Below are 8,498 nucleotides of genomic sequence, written 5' to 3' on the forward strand. Positions count from 1 at the left end.
TGAAGACCGTTCTTCAAGAAGAATCCTTCGAACCAAAAGGACATCACCACGATGTTACCATTGTATTCTCTGAATGAGAATCTAGGAGGTGTGAGCTCTGACTATTTTGGATTAGGGATTTTTAGAGAGAAGAGAGGAGGAGAAGATAGAAGAAAAAATCAGAACGTTTCTGTGATTTTTTCTATAGTGGTCTCTGTGTGTTAATTTTTGTGAAAAGCCAGAATGGGAAGAAGAAACCTAATCCCCAGAAACACAACCACCCCACCACTCTTACGTTGTGAGTTGAGAGAGAATAGAAGAGGGAAGTTATTTCCCTCTCATCAAATTTTAAAAATAAAATTAAAAGAAATAAAATTTAATTTATAATTAGAACCATTATATATATAAAATAACTAACTTATTATTATTATATATATAATCATATGTTATATCATATATAACATATAACCTATAACTTAATATTGCATCATATACAATATAACCTATAGTTTTTATTCTCTCACCAATGACATTTAATATAAATCTCATTTATATTAAATTTAATTATATGAATCAAATTCATATAATTTATATTTGAGTCATATTCAAATATTTATTTCCTCTCAAATAAATTTTATATTATAATGTATCAAATACATTATAGTAATTATATCATATATAATTAAATTAAAATAATTATATCACATATAATTATTTCCCTCAATTAATTTGAACAATTCAAATTAATCCAAAATTTGATTCTCATTAATTCCCGTTGAGCTACAGAGAGGACTTCATGGACCTATAGCTTAAAGCTCCAATGGTACGTGAATAATTAATTAAACTCTTTAATTAAATTATTCAATTATTCACCATCCATTAACTATTGGGCATTCTACTAAAGATCGACAACTGCACTTTTCGTACTATAGATATATTTTTTTATCCATTGGATATAACCAATCAACAGTACGATGACCCTTCAGAAATTGCTCGTAAGTACAGTTGAGCCAAAATTACCGCTTTGCTCATATAGTTACATTTAACTTCTTGTGTACCACTGATCCCTCTAATGAAGAATAAATCATAGTTCAACAATGACCTAACCCCTATTGGGCCAGGAAAGGGTATGTCGCCACATTGTTCAAGTCCCAAAATCAACCCTTAAGGGAGTAATTTATCTACTTATACTGATGTTGGGGAAGGAGTGAATTTCTTTTTGTGTAGCTGTGTTCCCAACTCCCTAATTAGACGAATCCCAAAAAATAGTAGGCTTTTTGAGTTGGCGATCTGGCCACTCTCACCCATACAAATCAAAGGACCGCCTTCATAGGCAGACTCACTCAGGATTCAGGTCATATTACTATGGTCATCCTAGTGAAATGTAAGTCTCTATGATGAATGGTGTTATATAATAAGACTAAACATTTCATCGTCCGATCTTATACAAACTTCTTTGTATAGAATACTCCTACTCACATGTCTCCACGTGATGATCAGGATCAGTTCATTTATAGCACTTTACAACAATTGTAACATCTACAAAACAGGTCGTACTCATAGTGTCACCTGGATAAAGTATCCAACCTTATCCATCTACTACAAACCATTTAGGTTATCTCTTAAACATGATTGATAAATAAGATATTTTATTTGATAATAAAATGTTTAAGCTACAAGATAACCTTGGATGTTAGTTTATTGGTTTGTGGATGAATGTAACTAAATGTCAAATAGAACATCACATATTTTATTTGATAAATAAGATGTTTATACAATACAATTAAAAACTATAGGACCCAACGAGATTTAGGGCACCAACTCCGAGCTTACTTGGCAGTAGCATTGGAACATTAGAAAATCGTGTTCGTGTATTAGCATCCAGGTTATTTGATGTAAAACTTAAGTAATGGGCCATGATTCCAATAAATATTGGGTATGTGGACTATTTTATTCATTTCATTTATATTATATAATAATAAATAACTTTTAGTGTATATATATATATAATGATTGTAGGTATCATTGAATACTTGTTGTGATAGATTTTTATGGGGATGATGCATATTTATTAGATTCAATTCCAAAGGCTACTTGTGATGAAGCTAAAAGTCTTGTAAACATGCAAGTAGTTTAACTTTTTGTTATTATATATACATAAGTCTGTAATATGTGCATCTATTTGATTTTTAATATAGGGTCGTAAAGATATTTAGATCTGAAGTGAAATTGAAAGGAAGGAAAGGAATTATTTGGAATTCTTCTATTAAAGTAAGTAGTTTATTATATTAATACAGTTATCTTATAAATTTATATTTGTTCATATTTTAGTGCTTATTATTTATATAGAGTCCTCGTTAACCTGGATCTATAGAATGTGGATATTATGTAATTAAATATATGAGGGATATTATGATGGATCAACAAATCAATTCTCTGAAGGAGCTGGTATGATATGAGTTATTAACACTCATTTGTTTATGTATATCATGCATACACACACGAATATACGAATAATTTTTTCCTCTTTTTTTATAGTTTATTAGAAAGAAGACATATTCCAAAGAAAAGAATGATGAAGTTCGCAATGAGTGGGGACAACATCTACAAAAATGATGTCCAGTCATTTTAATTTGTGACTAAATTAATTTGTATTACATTTGAACGTTAATGTTTTTATGTATCTTTTTATATATTGAAATTTGGATAAGTTGTAGTTTGTAAAAATCTATATTTGAATGAGTGGAAGATTTAGATTAATTAACTTTTCAATTAACTATAATTTGAAAAAAAAAAATATTTACAACGTGATTGTGGTCCATTATTGTATAAACCATAGTACACTTCAAGTGAAACCTATTGTTAAAAAGCCACATGAAATGTCATATGTCGTCAATCTACATTAACCATGGTGAATAATACAGGTCTTGGTTGATATAAGTATGGTTTTTCAATAAAAATCATAGTTAAATGACTAATGTGAACCGTGCTGTATACAACTATAAACCACGACTAAGGTTAACTATGAGCTATAATATAAACCACGTTTAACGTTTTTCGTGGTCTATGACAATATAGACCACGACTAACGTTAATTGTGGTCTATAATATAGACCATTCCTAATGTCAACTATGGTATGTACTATAGACTACGGCTAACGTCAGTCGTTGTCTATGTCCAAATAGGCTACAGTTGACATTCAACATAGTATGTAATACAGACTACGGTTAACGTTAACTGTGGTCTATATTATAGACCATGTCTAACGCCGGTCATTGTCTATGTTCATATAAACCATGGTTGACATTATGCGTGGTCTATAATATAGACCACAGTTAACATTAACCATAGTCTATACTATAGACTATGCTGGAGTAGACCATGGTCACAAAGCCGTGGTCTAATCCAATAAACCATGGTCATATGACCATAGTCAATATTAAAATTTGTAGTAGTGTAGAATAATGTAAGAAATTAGTGAATTAAGAAAAGCCAATAGAAAATAGTAGAAGAAAAAAATCCTAATCAAAATAATATTGAGGTCAATTATGGAAAGCCTGAATTGTGGACTTCCATTAGAAAATCTTCCACAACAACAAGAACACGAAGAATGTGTGAAAAAAATAAATCGCATTCTCTTAGCCTTCAATTTTTGGAAGAATGTCATGATCTTGATACAATGGTTGACTATGCACCAATATATTTATCTGGGGTAAGTATTTGGTTTGTCATATATATATATATATTGCATATTTATTAACTAAAATTGCTTTTTCTTGTAGATCTAAGTTAAAAATGAGAGTTATAGGGAAAGAGAGGTTTGTATATATGATAGACAGTAATAGTCCTCTATCATTGTCTATCTTAATATTATCTTTTTTAAGTTTCTTACTTTCTTAGATAGAAAACAATAACAAATTGTTTTATCGTAGGAAACTGAGATGCAAACACAACACTTGAAACAAACGATGATTTGGATTCAATTCCAACTACAGATTTAGAAACACCCAAAACACAACTGTTGCCTAAGGTTTGATTCTTTTCTTAATCTACTTTTTGTTCAAACAAAAGAGATAGGACAATGATAGTCCTTTATCACTTTGTATTTCATATCGATAGTGATAGACTGCTATCAGTGTCAATCTCACATAGATTCTGATATAGGTCTATCATTGTCTATCTAAGATAGCTATCTCTATCTATCTGAGATAGATAGTGATAGTCCTCTATTAATTTCTATCTAATATAGACAGTGATTATTCCTTTCTATCATATGCTTGCAAGTAGATGAAGTTGAAGAAGACACTGAAATTGAAATTGAAACAGAAAAGGAAGAAGATAAGGTTAAAGAAGATGCTGAAACAGATTAAGAAGAACAACAAGCTAAAGTAGAAGAAGTTGAACCAAAAGAAAATAAAAAAAAAGAGAAAGAAGATTTAAACATCGGAGTGAGAAAAAGGTAAATATCGTTGTTTATATACGTGATGATAACCTATCATTGTTTATCATTCAGTGTTCTTATGAACTCCAATATCTTCTTGTAGCAAATCAATGAAGAATAGCAAATTGAGAAAGTGAAAGAAGATGAAGAGCAAGTAGAAGAAGAGCAAGAGAAAGTAGATGAAGAGCAACTAGAAGAAGACCAAGAGAAAGTAAATGCAGATCAAGTAAAAGAAAGCAAAATGAGGAGGAATAAGTTTAAGAAGAGCATAATGAAGAGGAAGATACTGATAAGGAAGAGGGTGAAAAGATCCGCTTTCAGAAGGAAAGACCAAAAAGAAACCAAAAGTAGAAGTAAATTGTTGATGAAGAAGAAGAAGAAACTGATAGTGAAGAAGATACAGATGAAGAGATTCAAACAAAAGGAAAAAAGAGAAAACAGAAGAGAAAGCAACAAGAGTAGGACAAGGGTAAAAAGTTTAGACCAAAGGTGCTAAAAGACACACATTTTCAAAAGAAGAGACTAAAGAGACAACAAAAACCAACCAAGAAAACATATGCAAAGAATATCAGGAAGAAACCTGAGAAGAAGAAGAAAGTAACACCTTGAACTTCAACTCAAGAATATGCAAAATTAATGAGGAAGCTTTAGCTTGAACATTTCTCAAACTCAATCTCAATCTCAACCTGAATCCTATTCTCAATCTCAGTCTCAATCTTGATTGTAGAATTACTTTATACAGTTTGTAAAGCTTCAAATTGAACATTTCTTTGTACTTAGTTTTCTATTTTACACAATTTTTAAATTTCTTTCTACTTGTTGACAATCAACTACTTCTGGAATTTATAAAATTCACATGTTTTTTTCATTGTCTTATTCTACTATCACTATTTATCTTAGGAACTTTAATAACTACTAAAAAACTTTAACATCAATATATACTTATTTATCTGAGTGAATCTATTATTGATAACTTTGAATTGAAATAGACAAAGATAGAGCACTATCTCTGTCTATCGGAGATAGAAAGTAATAGAGGCTTATCTCTATCTCTAGATAGAGATAGAGGACTATCACTGTCTGTCTCAGAAAGACAGTGATGGAGGGCTATCACTGTCTATCTCAGATAGACAGTGATAGACTTTAATGGTAAACACTAATATCTATTTCTATAGTTTTTATATCGTTTACACTCTATATTTGTTTAGTTGAGTTGATCTATTATTGATGATTTTGAATTGAGATAGATAGAGATAGAGCACTATCTCTGTTTATATCAAATAGACACTGATAGAGTTCTATCACTATCTATTTGAAATATACAGTGGTAGATTTAAATGATAAACAATAATATCAGTATTTTTGTTGTTGGTAGATAGCGTTATGTTCTGTTCATTGTCTTGTTCTACTATCACTATCGTTTTAGGATAGATAGATAGTGAGCCTATCTGAAATATACAGTGGTAGATTTAAATGATAAACAATAATATCAATATATTTGTTGTTGGTAGATAGTATTATGTTTTGTTCATTGTCTTGTTCTACTATCACTATCTATTTTAGGAACTTTAGCAATTATAGAAAACTTTAACATAAGTATGTTATCTGAGTGGATCTATTATTGATAACTTTGAATTGAGATTGACAAATATAGAGCATTATCTTTGTCTATCTGAGATAGACAGTGATAGAGTTCTGTCATTGTCTATTTGAGATAGACAGTGATAGAGTTCTGTCATTGTCTATTTGAGATAGACAAAGATAGAGTACTATCTTTGTCTATCTGAGATAGACAGTGGTAGACTTCAATAATAAATAATAATATCATATCAGTATTTTTGTTGTCGGTAGATAATTGTTTATCGTACATATTTGTTTATGATAAACAATAATAATTTAACATCAATACATACTTGCCTATTTGAATGGATCTATTATTGATAAATTTGAATTGAAATAGACAAATATAGAGCATTATCACTGTCTATCTAAGATAGATAGTGATAGAGTTTTATTATTGTCTATCTAAGATAGATAGAGATAGAGCACTAGCTCTGTCTATTTGAGATAATAGTGATAGAGTTCTATCATTGCCTATCTGAGATAGACAGAGATAAAATACCATTCTGAGATAAAGAGTGATAGACTTTATGAATTGGGTTTTAAAGGATGGGTGACTTTAATGAATTGTATAGTTCTATTATTTAAGGATTTGACTTAAAGAAGGGGGATGTAGTTGCAATGAATGTGTGATGTACAATTAGGAAAACAATCATGGTATGTATATTTAGTGAAAGACAATGTTGCAACTATCTATTGACATATTCAAATAGATGTCATAATTTATTTACACAGTGATAGACACAGATAGACTATCTACTGATTTTCTTACTGAAGTTCACCTGCTTGATATCAGTAGATAGAGTCAGATAGACATTATCTATGCCTATCATAACTAGTTTTTGTGCCTATCACCTACTAGATATCAGTATATAGTTTTTGTGCTTTTTTCAATTCCGTTGAAAAGTGAAGGCACTATTAAAAATATTTATAACTTAAGAATAGAATAAATTGGAAAATATCATTCATAAATTCTAATGTCAATCCATTTGTCTATACATGTATTACAATGAAAAAATAATGATTAAATCATTTGATCAATTGGTTCAAGTTTGCAAGTTCTACTATTGTAGCCTTTACGTTTACAACGAGTACATTTTGATGAACTTTTAAATTCACCTGCAGATAGAATTCTTTGTTTTTTAGGTCTTTGAGCATGACGTTTAACAATAAGAGGTAATGTTTTTATGACATCATCTTTAGCTCTCCAATCCAAATGAACACCAACAGATCAAACACAACTATTGTATGCTGCTGATAATGTTCTTCTATAATAAAAGTCAGCTACATAAGAATAGGTATCTAAATTAAACATTCAGAGAACGACAAGTGCATGTGCACATGGAATTTGCTCAAATCTCATACTCGACAATTGCAAGATCCCAAGTTTAACTTCACTATGAACTGTTTATGTTCATCCATTATCTTGTATTCAGTGTTGCTAATGGGATCGACCTAATAGATAAATACGAGAAAGTAATTAGTATCAACAAATAGAATACTATTATTGTCTATCTAAGATAGATAGTGATAGAACTCTATCTTTATCTATCTGAGATAGACAAAGATACTATCTCTGTCTAGTTTTATCACTATCTATCTCAAATAGACAGAGATAGCAGTGTCTATCTGAGATAGACAGTGATAGATACACAATAAGAAAAAGACAAAATTCTTATCAAGAAACTTCTAGACTTTTTGTGTTCTCGTCGTAATATGTTCTCAGCCCAAGAAGTTAAAAGAGTTTTCATTGCAAAAGTAGCTTTACTTCGATCATAAAACTACTTTTGCAATTTATGAATTGAACTAAGCAAGCTAGCCACGAGTAATTCTCCAGCATCTTTAAAAATTGAGTTTATACTTTCTGCAACTTTCAATGTCATCATTCCATACCTTCTTCTTTGTGAATATGCCCGAGACCACTTCTCAAACCCATCACTACTAAGATAACTTCTAATATTTGGACAAATTGACTCCATAGATCTCATGTGGCACTCACAGTCAGCAGTAGTGTAGGCATTAGCACAACTAAACAAATAATTATCAAGCAATGGATCCTTAAAATGAAGTTTCATGTTTCTTAAGAGATATTGTATGCACACACAGTACTCAACATTAGCAAACACTCTTAAAACTCTTTTAGGAATGCTAAGATGCCTATAAGAAACAATGGCTAAATTCTCTTGTTCCCCAAAACTACTTCATAAGTTTTCAAAAAACCATGTCCATGATGCTTCATTTTCAGAATCTACGATACCAAATGCAAGGGGAAAGATTTGATTGTTACCATTTATTGATGAGGTTGTTAATAGTATGCCACCAAACATACACTTCAAAAATGCACCATCAATAGATATGGTAGGTCTCCAATACTTTCACCCCTCAATTGATGCACCAAAAGCCATGAAGAAAAACTTAAAATGACCACTATCATCCATTTCTAAAGCAGTGTAGGTC

The 8,498-nt window shown here is 30.5% G+C and overlaps 1 pseudogene; it reads right to left on the bottom strand.

Moving 5' to 3' along the window:
- Positions 1–7,065: 7,065 nt before the first annotated feature.
- Positions 7,066–8,029, bottom strand: LOC150033959 (uncharacterized; annotated as a pseudogene).
- Positions 8,030–8,498: the final 469 nt, after the last annotated feature.

This window comes from Benincasa hispida, chromosome 9 (genome assembly GCF_027475165.1).
Source record: "Benincasa hispida cultivar pf3 chromosome 9, pf3_genome.v1.1, whole genome shotgun sequence".
Taxonomy (NCBI): domain Eukaryota; kingdom Viridiplantae; phylum Streptophyta; class Magnoliopsida; order Cucurbitales; family Cucurbitaceae; genus Benincasa; species Benincasa hispida.